The sequence below is a fragment of the Pseudorasbora parva genome, chromosome 9 (assembly GCF_024679245.1).
Source record: "Pseudorasbora parva isolate DD20220531a chromosome 9, ASM2467924v1, whole genome shotgun sequence".
Lineage (NCBI taxonomy): Eukaryota > Metazoa > Chordata > Actinopteri > Cypriniformes > Gobionidae > Pseudorasbora > Pseudorasbora parva.
This window is the reverse complement of record NC_090180.1, coordinates 20623759-20638329: the sequence shown is the minus strand read 5'-3', so window position 1 is coordinate 20638329 and position 14571 is coordinate 20623759. Positions and strand designations below refer to the sequence as shown.

General features: G+C 47.5%; 1 protein-coding gene across 1 annotated transcript in view; it reads left to right on the top strand.

Annotated features, from left to right (window-relative positions):
- ak5 (adenylate kinase 5) overlaps positions 1 to 14571 on the top strand; it is a 162236-nt gene that overhangs the window by 44873 nt on the left and 102792 nt on the right. The gene's annotated exons all lie outside the window — the stretch shown is intronic.

Below are 14571 nucleotides of genomic sequence, written 5' to 3'. Positions count from 1 at the left end.
CATTTCAGGTGCGAACTCAAGGCAAGAGGGCGCTACAGAAAGAGCCTGCAAGTCCCCTATTCTTTTTAAGGATGAAATGGCCAGAAGAAAGATTTCACGAGTGCTTCATGACGCATTCACGCAGAGGTGTTCCCATAGCGTTTCGATGCAGCGTCTCATTCCCTCTCAGAGAACCATGGTTACATACGTAACCTGAGACGTTTTAGTTTATGTGTATCCGTCACGGAAACCAGGGATACAAGTCGGCAGCTCTACTATTGAGCAAAATGAGAAAGAAGCGTTTTTTTTTCAAATTATGTGATTCGCTTTTTTGCAGAATCTGTTAGTTGAAATCACAAAGAAGCCTCTCGGTGTTTAAGATGGCATTAATTGTATATTTAAAAGCGTATATTTTGAGGTTGACATTGCCTTGTTTTGTCTGTGTGTATTTCCATACTGGCTTTTGTTATTGCCCCGCCCTCCAAGGGACGCGTGGCTAATTATTTATGCAGCGCTCTGGCCGGCTGTAGAGATGATCTAAGCGACGATGAAAGCAGCATAATAAGACTGGATAATACCCTAATCTACAACTGAGCGAAGATGAAGAAGAGGAAGAATGTATCAGACTGGCGTCAGACGAGTTGGACCGTAACAAATCAGAGGCTATATCGATAGTAACATTTGACGGGGATAAAGACAGCGAAATGGGTCAAATCTGTAGTGTAGGGGTAGGGCGCATGTCATCAAGTTTTGACGCAACTCGATCAGAGGTTTGAATCTGTTTTTTTCCACACTCTCTCTACTCCCTTTTCCCATCACATATCAGATCGGAAAGGCATTCACAAAGAATTGAGAAAATATTAGAAAAGTGGAAATAAAGCATCTAACATGTGTTTATTAATAAGTGTTTCTCGGTTAGAGTGTGTGGCAAAAGGCGGATTCGAACCTCTGATCGATTTGCATCAAAACTTAATGACATGCGGCTTACCCCTACACTATAGCCATGGTTACAGACTTTACCCAATTCTCTGTCTTTATCGCCTTCGAACAGACGGACAGTACAGCCACTAAAAAGACCCCGGCAAACGGAAAGTGTGCCCGAACGACTTATTTCATTGGAGGCAACAAGATTTGCTAGAATACTTTTCTGTTTCTTATGGGGTGTTCCATAAACACCGAAGTTTGTCGTTTTGTGTTAATTCTAAGAACACACACATTATCTCATGTTTAGATCTTCCCATACCTACCTAATGTTTTAATTATAATCGTTAGCATCATATCACTTGCCAAAAAAAAACATTACTATAATGGGCTTATAGATGGTTGTTAGCATCTTTATTATTAGTAGTATGCGGTCCGATTTTTCCCGTAGCATTTGTCGTTACTAGCAACCATGCAGCTTTACAGGGGGTATGTGTTATCTAAATGAGATGTAAATGAGCCCTATTGTCACTCCCAGCAGGTGAGAACAGGTGAGAACTGCAAAACTTTAGAGGCTGTTTTCTGTCGTTTACACTTTTCTAAAGGCCTACATTCAGATGGCCACAACTTCTCTAAATATCATCAGATTTTCATGTGTTTCACATCGTTGGAAAGCTTGGAGACTACACTTTCAGAATCTGCGAATAACTCAAAATGCCCCAGACCCGACTTGTGTTCCTACTTTCCGTGACTGGTCACATATATTAATCAGACTGTCTACAAATACTCTAATGACAGTTAGTTGACATATAGTTGCAAAGTTACTTTTAGTTAATAGAATGTCTAAAGTGGACTATAAATATAAAGTGTTATAGCATATTCTAAAGTGTTTTTATAGCTTCTAAACAAATTGTAATAACCAACTATGTTGATTAGTTGCACTGTTGAAGAAAATCAGTACAGGTTTATTAACTTCCAAAACTTCTGCTGTTTCAGTTATGGCTTGAGCCTAAAGCATGAATAAATTCAGTGCATTACAAGGTAGCTTTGTTTCAATAACGTTCAGGAGTTTATCACAATGTTCTCGTCTGCAGTGTGTTCAAAAGTTAGGTAGCACTGAGGACGCAATATATGTCAGAATCAGCTCATAGCTAATGGACAAGATTCTCATGGTCGAGAGGGTAAATATACAAGTGGGCGATACAGTTGCAAACTAAGTGGACATGTCAAGTCAAAAATATTTTTTATGACTAATTCAAACTGATTACTGTCACGCTATAGCTTTAGAAATCACACATCGCAGGAGAATCCGGACAAACACATCCACAAATTGTATTTATCCACAAAGTAGCATACAAGTGATCACAGGAGCAAACTAATGAACAACCGCATCAAGCAAATATGATAGACAATGAAACGAAGGAAACTGAAAATACACAGGAGTAATCTTGTAAAACACAAAAGTATTGGGTAAAAGGTGCTGGAATTAATTAACCACCAGGGAGACTGATAATGATCAGGAACACAGGCAAAATGGGAACAGGGAAAACAGAACCAACCATGAAACTATATATCCCGTATATCAGCACTATTGTAAATGTGATATTGTCACCACTAACAATATCACTGACAATGTCACCACTGCAGAGCAAAGATGGATTTTGTTAATACTGATTTTAAAATGTCTTATTATGACAATTGCCAAAACTTGATTCAATTTGACACAAAAGATGATGCCCTGGAAATCAGTTTAAGGGGAAAAATGTCACCACTTTATGGAAAGCTAATTTCTTTCACTGGCATTTGTGATGCAAGCTCACATTACACGTTCCTGTATATTACCAAAGTAAATATTAAGCGATGGCTGGCTTTACTGTTTCATTAATTAGTTTACTTTCTTTCTGCTGCTGTCACGGTTTAATGGGGAACCAGATTCACACATAGATTCCCCTGTGAGAATCCTTTTCTCTCTACCTCCGCCTTTTCCTGCTGGTGCCGGCACAATCAGTGAGAGAATTTATGAGTGAAGAAAAACATATTTTTTTGATTTCTGTGTGCTAGGCTGCACCTTGCAAGACTTCTGGGGAGCAAACAGCAGTCAGCCAGCACAACAGCATCCATTCAGCAGTCTTTTAGCTTTTCTCACCACTTTATTATTACATAACATGTTTTATTAAATAGGCTACATGCTCTTGTCAAAAAAAATGTATATGAGAGATTAACCCAAATACGTTACATAAGTTACACTGTGCCATTGTCACATGGCATGAGGGTTAATACATGATGACAAAATAATTTACAATATGCATTGACAGCTAAACTAAACAAGGTTTTTCTCTACTCTGATGGCAAAAAAAATCGTTGAGGGATCCTGATGGAACAAATATGGATGGTGTGAGATTAGCGAGATTTATTGAAAGCACAGAATACAACAAAGCCAGATCATAGAAGACAGAACACATTTGCCAATAAAAAGACAATATGAATAACATTAAGTAAAGTGTGTTTGTGGGATAGAGTAAGGTTTGCATAGTCCCTAGACTGTTTTGTGTGACAGTGTGTTCGGTGACCAGGCAACCAATAACGGTGTCACCACAGCTAACTGAATTAGCTTTGAATTTCACAGAATAGAGACGAGCAGCAGCAATGAAGGGATTTAAAACCCAATTATGAGATGAGCACAGAACCAGAGGGGATCAGACCACAGCTTTAACAGCGATCATTACAGGATTACCAAATATCTACAGTGTGAGCAAAGCTGAGAGACACTGTCCTCCCAGCCTTTTCAAATGTCAGCTAAATATTATTCCAGTATGTCAGTCCTGGTGAAGGTGGCATGAGCTGAGCATTACAGGAGAGTGACTATTTAGTAAAATGTTTTATATGTCATATGTTAAAGGGATACTTGTAACAAGTCATCCATTAAGAGGCAATTTGAACTAACCCATGTGCGATGAACCGATAAAACACTAACAAAACAAAACAATGACTAGACTTAAGTTAACTTTTTCATGGCATAATCAGATGCAACAATAAACTTTCAAATAAAAGAAATGAAAACATGAACTGAGACCACCAGAATTGAGAGCACTGGCTGGCATGAGTACTTAGGCAAGCATGATACTGACCTCACTGGTCAGGAGTGGGTTCCATCCATCCAACTTCTTCTGCTTATCTGTGCTGGGTTGTGGGGGCAACAGTCTAAGCAGAGACGCCCATACCTCACTCCAGTGTTCGAACTATACCATGGCCTTTGGGGGAGCTCACTTGTGTAAGGGGGTGTAGAGGGGGGGGGGGGGGGTAACCACCATAGTCATTGATCTATATTTTTGATATTCTTGCACTGCTCTGCTTCACTTCAGTACACATAGATCTGTATGTTAGGGTGCCAAAAAGGTTTAAAAGTTAAATTTTAGTCTGGTTTGCCTCAGATCTAACGGCGCTCGTCAATGTAAAAATTATCGAGATGGCCAATCAAATCAAAGTAGGCGGTGTTTGCGTGCGTTCTCTTTTGGCTCGTGCACACAGTCGTCACACACAGACGAGCGTGACAATCTATCGTTTAATGCCTTTCCGGAGACTCTTAATATACAATATACGCCCAAGAGGGCTCATGTCACACCTCTATTCATCTCTCTGCATTGGCTACCACTCGCTGCCCGGATCAAATTCAAAGCCCTGACTCTTGCTCATGGATCTTCCACAAGCGCAGCACCCGCATACTTCGACTCACTCCTACGAGTCTACACATCCACCAGAAGCCTTCGCTCAGCTAATGAGCGAAGGCTTGTGGTACCTTCACAGAGAGGCATGAAATCCCTCTCTAGAACTTTTTCTTTCATTGTTCCTGGTTGGTGGAATGATCTTCCGTCCTCCATACGCACAACAGAATCACTCACTTCATTCAAAAGACAGGTAAAAACTCATCTCTTCCAGGAGCACTTAATCTTACAAAAAAAAAAAAAAAAAAAAAAAAAATTATTTCCCCCTCTGTTTCTCCTTTCTTCTTTCCTTTTCTGGTCTTTGCTACTCTGAGCAGTGTACAAATCTTGGTATTTAGGGCACTTTTTGTGTTTCGTTGCCTCTTCTTGACGGATCGCTTCCTGTTCTCCTGAGTTGTAAGTCGCTTTGGATAAAAGCGTCTGCTAAATGCATAAATGTAAATGTAATACAATCATCAATGAACATCTTTGATTTTAATGAAGAAGAAAAAGAAAAAAAACACAAATTGATAAGTCAAAAAGCCACCCTCAAATAGCCTATAAACCAAGCATCCGGCTGTCTTTGAGTTCACATGAATAATGGTTAGTTACTCATCAGGCTACAAAAGAATACCATAATTCCTCCATTCAAATAGGCTACAACACATAATTGGGAATAACATGCCTTAACTTAACACTAATCGACTGGGGTACGCTTCCTTTGCTGTTACTAAATGTACTAAACGAGTGGAATTTGCACCGCAGCGCCACCCCACCCTGATGGTCAGGACTAGAATAGCATATAGTTATTTTTATTGAAGTGAATTAGATTTAAACTGCCATCATCCATGAATTAATTATATTTTTGAGCAATTTTACACATAACAATCCACAATGGCACATTACACAAAACTGTGTCAATATTTTTTGAGACCCCCCAAAATTTCACATATCACATTTTCAGGGGAGCCCATGACTTATTAAGGGGAGCCGAGCTCCCCCTAGCTCCCCCGTAGTTCGCACCCTACCTCCCTCTCCCTAGACACTTCATCCAGCTCTTCCAGGGGAATACAGAGTCATTCCCAGGCCATCCGGGAGACATAATCACTCCAAAACGGTCTTCCCCGTGGTCTCATCCCTGCCTGGAACACCTCCCTGTGAAGGCGTCCTGAAGGCATCCGAAACAGATGAGCAAGCAACCTCAACTGGCTCCTCTTAATGTGGAGGAGCAATGGCTCTGCTCTGAGCTCCTCCCGAGTGACTGAGCTTTTCACCCTATGTCTAAGGGAGTGCCCAGCCACTCTGCAGAGAAAGCTCATTTCGGCTGCCTGTATCCGGGGTCTTGTCCGTTCGTCATGACCTACAACTCATGACCATAGGTGAGAGTAGGAACGTAGATCGACCCTTAAATCTAGAGATTCGCCTTACAGCGCAGCTCCTTCTTCACCACGAAATACTGGTACATCACAGTCCAACATGCACGGGAAACAAGTCTGACTTAATGCCGACAATGTAAACCAACCTCTTACTCCGGTCAATTTTTGGTAGGGAACTGCTTCCCCCTCCTGAGGCATCGAACAGTTTGCCAGAAACTCTTTGAGGCCAACCAATAGTCTTTCTCAATGGCCTCACAAACTTCTCCCAGGCTGCAATCTGCTTGGCCTGCTGGTACCCATCAGTTGCATCAGAGTCCCACAAGCAAGCCAGGCCCGATAAGACTCCTTTTTCAGCTTGATGGCACCCCTTACTCTCGGTGTCCACCACCGGGTTTGGGGACTGCTGCCTTGACAGGCACCTAAGACCCTACGGCCACAGTTCCGAGTCGCCACATCAACAATCGAGACAGAGGATATGGTCCAATCAGACCAAGCCCCAACCCTGGGCCTGGCTCCAGGGTGGGGCCCTGGCTGTGCCATGCTGGGCGATATCTCTGTCCTTGATTTGGTTTTCTTCATAATGGGCTTGTGAACTGCTCTTAGTCTGGCCCATCACCAGGGACCTGTTTGCCTTGGGACAACATATAGCCCTCGACAACATAACTCCTTAGGATAATTTGGGTACTCAAACGCCTCCACCATGATAAGGTGACAGTTAATGGAGGGGGGTCCCCCCCCCCCACACACACACAAAATTGTAGGCTATCCCCCAAAAAAATTCGAGTCAAGGCAGGGGTTAAGACAGGAGGAGTCTCTGGTGCTGTGTCAATGGTGTGAGGAGTCCCTGGCTTAGTGGCCATGATGCAACCAGGATTTGGTGTCGTGTCAATGACATGAGAAGTCTTTGGCATGGCGGCCATCATGTCACCAGGTCTGGTGTTGTGGCCATGACATGAGGAGTCTCTGGCATGGCGGCCATCATGTCACCAGGTCTGGTGTTGTGGCCATGACATGAGGGGTCTTTGGCATGGTGGCCATCATGTGACCAGGTCTGGTGTTGTGGCCATGACATGAGGAGTCTTTGGCATGGCGGCCACCATGTCACCAGGTCTGGTGTTGTGGCCATGACATGAGGAGTCTTTGGCATGGTGGCCATCATGTCACCAGGTCTGGTGTTGTGGCCATGACATGAGGAGTCTCTGGCATGGCGGCCATCATGTCACCAGGTCTGGTGTTTTGGCCATGACATGAGGAGTCTTTGGCATGGTGGCCATCATGTCACAAGGGTCTGGTGTGGTGGCAATGACATAAGGAGTCTCTGACATGGCCGCCATCATGTCACAAGGGTCTGGTGTGGTGGACATGATGTAAGGAGTCTCTGCATGGCTGCCATGACATCACAAGGATCCGGCGTGGCAGTCATGACATCACAAGACTCTGGTGTGGCAGTCATGACGTCACAAAGGTCTTGTGTGGCGTTTACTCCTTAAATCGGTATGACTTTCTTTCCTCTATGAATAAAATATATTTATAAAATTTTTTAAAATAAAACAAAATTAAGTGGCTTTGTCACTAAAGTGAAAGTTAATGGGCCCCAAAACAACACTGGAGACATTTTTCAAAATAATGAAAAATGCATTTAATTACATTTCTTCTAAACAACAACTTCTGATTTTCAGTTGGCAGACGAAAAAATTGTTAACTTACATGTGAAACACACCATAGAGCCTTTTTTTCTGTTGACTTTGTTTGTTGTTTTTGGCCTTTACTGTAAAATTTATAAAATACAACACGCATTTAATGTTTTTTTTTTTTTTTCAGCACTAAAGGGCCTATGCTAATTTGGCATTACAAGCTCGAGGTTGCTTCAACAAGCTATTTTCTGAGTGCAGTTGGCATGTATCACAGAGCTTTGACTGAGGGCGAAATACTAATGTTCTGCACTGATAGGAATTGACAAGACCCCAGCTCTGTTAACTTAAAGTTAGTTTAAAAGAAAAATTATGTCATGTTATCCCAGATCTCTGTGAAAGTCATACATGTGTGGAACATAATGAGGTTGAGTAAATACAGGAATTGCATTTAAAAATAGGTGTAATTTACAGAAGCATGATAATGACTAACTGGAATGAATAAAACACAAGTAGAAACTAGAAGATAAAAAGAACACTATTAATAGATTTTGAAGATTAGCAAAAAGCTAATTCCACAGGGAGACAAGTGAGACGAGTGGGACAGGAGCATTTCTCAGAGGGTTATGATCAGGGTTAGGTAGATTGGCAGTCTGTCATGTGCATTAAACATCGGGAGGTATAATTGACGTGGGCTTTGAGGGTTCTTCTAGGTGTAATACCCTTTAAAACAACACATCAGACATTTTTGACAATCCTGAGGGACAATGCCATTTTTATCTTCAGTTCACGGCATCCCATGAGACCTCATACAGCTTACTTCTATCTAGCTATTTAGCTCTTTTATGAATTGATTCAGGATAAAACGTATGTGCTTCAAAGGAATCCAGAACATCTGACCTTTTGTATAAAAAGTTAACTTGCTCAATGTCACAAATGTGAAAAGTGACTTAGTGAAATAATGGAGAATATTAAACATTTCTTAATTATTTTTAAGCGATATAAAACACTTTCTACACTTTTTTTTCCTTTTTAGAAAACTTCAATTTTGATAATTTCCACGTTTACATATTATTATTAGCTTTGGTTGTTTGGAAAAGATAGAAGAAAACCATTATAGCTGTCATTATAGTATAGCAGTGTGTTTTTATTTTTTACATATTATAATTTAAATATAATTTATGATGTATATGTTTACACATTTTATTAAGTGAAAGTTTACCGTTCTAATTAAATAAAAAACTATTTATCCACCTTAGTTATAAAATCAGTTGACCCTGATGATGTGACTTCCGATATATATATATATATATATATATATATATATATATATATATATATATATATATATATATATATATATATATATATATATATATATATATATATATATATATATATATATATATATATATATATATATATATTGTGGCAGGGTGAAGGATCACGCAACAATGAAATTGGTGCAAAGCCCCCAGAGGGTGGATTTATTGGTGTGAACTTTGACAAACGTGGTGATTTAGGTGCAGGTGTGCTGTATGTGTCCTTCTTCCTGGTGCCCTGGTGCTAGCGGTGACGTAGGTGCGGCGAGGTGGCCGGAGCGTCACAGGCTGCAGTCTGGGTGAGAGAGAGAGAGACAGGTTAGCGTAGTGCTGCATGGAGATCGTGCTCCAACTGGTGTCCCAGAGTCAAGGCTTTTAAGCCCGGGCCTGATGGCCTGCAGCTGTGACGATCCGGCCCGTGCTGATCGTGTGCAGGTGTTTTCCATCAATTGCCAGGGCGACGCTGATGAGAGCTCGGGAGACTTGTCACACTCCCCCCCCCTAAGCGCCGCGCTGGTCCTGTAATGACAGTTAGTGGCATATACTGGGGAACATAGGGGTGGGCGGGGAGTGCGCCCTGACAGACCTGCGTAAGCTGACCACAGCCTGGAGAGTCCGTCAGCGTTGGAGTTGGCCGTCCCGGCCCGATGCTCCACTGTGAAGTGGAAGTCCTGGAGCGCTAGGAACCACCGCGTCACTCTGGCGTTGGTGTCCTTAGCGCGGGCCATCCACTGAAGCGGGGCGTGATCCGTCATCAGAGTGAAGCGGCGTCCCAGCAGGTAGTAGCGGAGCTCCAGGACCGCCCACTTAATGGCCAGGGCTTCCTTCTCCACCGCTGCATACCTGGTTTCGGCTGGGGTCAGCTTACGGCTGATGTAGGTGACGGGGTGCTCCTCACCCTCCTGGACTTGGGAGAGGACCGCTCCGAGGCCCGTGTCGGAGGCGTCCGTCTGCAGCAGGAAGGGGCAGTTGAAGTCGGGCGCCCTCAAGACCGGTTCCGTGGTCAGCGAGGTCTTGATGGCCCGGAAGGTCTTATCCAGCGCGTCATCCCACTTCACCTTCTCCGGCTGCCCCTTCCTGGTCAGGTCTGTCAGGGGAGATGCTAAGGAGGAGAAGTTAGGGATAAAACAGCGATAGTAGCCCGCCAACCCCAAAAAGGCTCGTACCTGGGTCTTGGTCTCCGGGCGGGGCGCTGTCAGGATGGCGTCGACCTTTCTTTGTTGTGGCTGGATCAGCCCTCTACCCACCCGGAACCCCAGGTACTGAGCCTCGGCGAGGGCCAGATGACATTTCCGGGGGTTGGCGGTCAGCCCAGCCCGCCGGAGTTCCAGGAGCACCCTCCGGAGCCGCTCCAGGTGGTCCTGCCAGGTCTCGGAGTGGATGACCACGTCGTCGAGGTAGGCGGCGGCGTAGGCTTGGTGAGGACGCAGGAGGATGTCCATCATCCTCTGGAACGTCGCCGGTGCCCCGTGGAGGCCGAAGGGGAGGGTCCGGTATTGCCAGTGCCCACTTGGAGTAGAGAACGCCGTTTTCTCCTTAGCGGAGTTCGTGAGGGGGACTTGCCAGTATCCTTTGGTGAGGTCGAGTGTCGTGATGTACCGGGCCCTCCCCAGACGTTCCAGTAGCTCGTCGACACGGGGCATCGGGTAGCCATCGAACTCCGAGACCTCGTTGAGCCGGCGGAAGTCGTTACAGAACCGGAGGGTGCCATCCGGCTTCGGTACCATGACGATTGGGCTGGACCAGGCGCTGCGGGATGGTTCGATTACCCCTAACTTGAGCATCTCACAAATTTCATCCTCGATGGCCTGTCTCCGAGCCTCTGGGACCCGATAGGGCCGCTGCCTCACGATGACCCCTGGTGGCGTTCGGATGTCGTGCTGGATGACGTTGGTCTGCCCGGGACGGGTGGAGAACACATCAGAGAACTGACGGACCAGATGGTTCAGCTCAGTCTTCTGGGCGGCCGCCAGGTGGTCCCCGACGTCTACAACCAGGGGATCGACGGAAGCCAACGCGGCGAGCTGTTCTCGGGTCCCCACCCACCTCTTCAGCAGGTTAACGTGATATAGCTGCTCTTCTCGCCGGCGACCCGGCCGGCGCAGCCGATAGTTGACGGGCCCCACTCGTTCCACGACGGTGAACGGACCTTGCCAGGTCGCGAGGAACTTGCACGTGGAGGTGGGGACCAGCACCAGGACTCGATCCCCTGGTTGAAACTCTTGTGGCTGGGCAGCCCGGTCGTACCTCTGTTGTTGGGACTGCTGCGCCTTGGTGAGGTGTTCCCTGACTAATGGCATGACCTTCTCGATCCGCTCACGCATCTCTCTCACGTGTTCAATGGCGGAGCGGAGAGGTGCCGGCTGCTGCTGTTCCCAGGCCTCACGGGCCACGTCCAGAAGACCCCTCGGCTGACGGCCAAAGAGCAACTCGAATGGGGTGAATCCCGTGGACGCTTGAGGCACTTCCCTGATGCCAAACAGGACGTATGGGAGCATCAGGTCCCAGTCTCTCTTATCTTCCGCTGCCACACGCCGGAGCATCTGCTTCAAGGTTTGATTAAACCGCTCTACGAGGCCGTCTGTCTGTGGGTGGTATACCGTGGTGCGGAGTTGCTTTACCTGCAGCAGCCGGCAGAGGTCTGCCATCAGCCGGGACATGAAGGGGGTCCCTTGGTCCGTCAGTATCTCCGCTGGGATGCCGACTCGGGTGCAGAGGAGGAACAGCTCTTGGGCGATGTTTTTGGCCGTGGCCTTCCTCAGGGGAACTGCCTCTGGATACCGGGTGGCGTAGTCGACGATCACCAGGATGTGCTCGTGTCCCCGGGCAGACTTAGGCAACGGCCCCACCAGGTCCATTCCGATTCGCTCGAAAGGTACCCCGATGATGGGAAGCGGAATGAGCGGGCTGGGGGGAGGCGCTCGTGGTGCGGTCCGTTGGCAGGTGGGACAGGCCTGACAGAAACGCTTCACTTCCCCATCCAAGCCTGGCCAGTGGAACCGGTCCCGGATCCGCTGGATGGTGTTGGCGACTCCCAGGTGACCGGCCATTGGATGGCCGTGGGCGAGTTCCATGATCATTTCTGTCTTGGTCCTCGGCACCACGAGGAGCTCTTTGACCTCCCCCCTCCGCTGGGCGACACAGTACAACAGGCCGTTCCGAACGATGAAATGCGGGAGAGGATGGGGCGCTGGATGATGGTCCTGGCCATCGACTGCCCGGACCTGAGTCCAGCAGTTCTTGAGGCGGTCATCCTCCAGCTGGGCCTTCGCGAAGGAGCCCCCTCCCTGGACCTGTTGGAACACATCAAAGAAGACATTAGGAGTTTGGGAGGGGGACTCACCATCTCTCCCGCTGTCCGATGCCAACAGAGCGGCCTGGGTCGTCCTCCTTCTCCGACCGCGCCGCTCTCGGGGGCGGCTCCCGGCCTGGCTGGCTGGCTGGGCGGAGGTCTGAAGCAGTTCTTCAAAGCCCGGCCAGTCCCGTCCGAGGAGTACGGCCACGGGAAGGTCCTTCACAATTCCCACTTCCAGCGGCCAGGTGCCCGGGCCAGCGGAGATCGTCACTCGGCGGGCCGGGACATAACGAGTGTCGCCGTGTACACAGGTGATCGGAAGTTGGGTTTTGGAGTTCTTCTGGGGCGGTAGGATGGCGGCCTGGACGAGACTGACCGAGCTCCCCGAGTCGAGAAGGGCCAGAACTGGCCGCCCATTGAGTTTCACCTCCGATCGCGGGGCTCCGCGGGGCGGCTCTTGATGGACGACACAGCCAGCCAACCATGTACGTACCGGTGGGACCGGTTCCTCCGTGGGCATCGGCTCGTCGATTGGGCCGGGAGCCGCAGGCCTGTGTACTGCGCGCTGGGTACCTTCCGGCGCGCGTCGCTCCTGGACCACCCTCCGGGGGAAAGACGGCGCTCGCTCCCCAGGGTCGCGGTGCATCGCCGCCTCCGCCAACTCGATGGCTTCGACGAGCTCGCTGATGGAGGTTGGATTCGTCATTCCCACCGCCCTCCTCGTGGGCGGCGGGAGAGCTCGGAGCAGACGGTCGATCGTGACCCGCTCCGCTACCTGACCCGCGGTGGATGTTCCTTCGAGCAGCCAGTGTCGGGACAGTCTGGAGAGTTCAGCGGCCTGGGCGCGGGCTGGGCGACGAGGCTTGTACTCCCAGTCGTGAAATAATTGAGCTGCTGAAATGGACGACAGCCCGAGGCGTCCGAGGATTTCTTTCTTTAATGCATCATAATTGTCAGCCCTTTCCGTGGGCAAAGAAAAGTAGGCTTGTTGTGCCTCACCGGTCAGCAGGGGTCCCAGCAGCCGCGCCCATTCGCTCCGGTCCCAGTTCTCCCGAACCGCCGTGGTCTCAAATAGCTGCAGAAACAGCTCGATGTCGTCATGGCCGGTTAGCTTTGGCAGTATCTGGGTGGCGCGGACGCGCGGATCAGGCAGCGGAACGTGCTGGGCAGGGGAAAGGCGGACAGCGGCGACTTCCTCTTCCACTTTTTGCTGGCGTGCCGCTAGATGTTCGGTGATTTGCTGCTGTCGCAGACTCACTTCGGTAAGGCATTTTAGCAGGTCTTCCATGATGGGGGAGGAGCGCCGCCTTTTTCACCGATCCGGTTGACTGCGTGGGTGAGAAAAAAAACAATGTCAGTGTTCAGGGGGTGGTTGGTGATCCTTCACGCTCTTGCCCGCATTCTCCACCAGTGTGGCAGGGTGAAGGATCACGCAACAATGAAATTGGTGCAAAGCCCCCAGAGGGTGGATTTATTGGTGTGAACTTTGACAAACGTGGTGATTTAGGTGCAGGTGCGCTGTATGTGTCCTTCTTCCTGGTGGCCTGGTGCTAGCGGTGACGTAGGTGCGGCGAGGTGGCCGGAGCGTCACAGGCTGCAGTCTGGGTGAGAGAGAGAGAGACAGGTTAGCGTAGTGCTGCATGGAGATCGTGCTCCAACTGGTGTCCCAGAGTCAAGGCTTTTAAGCCCGGGCCTGATGGCCTGCAGCTGTGACGATCCGGCCCGTGCTGATCGTGTGCAGGTGTTTTCCATCAATTGCCAGGGCGACGCTGATGAGAGCTCGGGAGACTTGTCACAATATATATATATATATCTGCCTTTTTTTAAAGATAAGTTTGGAGTTAATGACAGGAACATATTCTCATTTAAATGGCAAAAATACATTTCAGCTTCTTAGCTTTCACTGACATTTCGCCTGCCATGCTTCTGTTGAGATAATTATCATGCTTTTCTTTTTTTGTGAAAGGCTTTAAGGCATTTATGAACTGACATTTGTAGTCTTTTTTTTCTCTCTCTCCACTGGCTAATTAAGTACACATTCCCAAAAGGCTTCCCAGCAGGCAACTGGTTAAGAGGATGATAGATCACAACATTAGCATTGTTTTAACAACTGTGTATATTGTATATTGTGTATATTGAACATCAGCTGCCTTATCACAGTTTTTTTTTGATAACTGTTGATAACTGTGTCAGTAACCATAGCAACGACTCTATTTTTTTACTTTCTCTAGCAGATTTCTTTGCAACTGAACAATATTGTCGAGCACAATAAAGCCTGCAATGTAAAATAAGATTTCTGTAAAGTATTAGTCTTACAAAATACTGAGCATTTCCTGTGGTTTCACA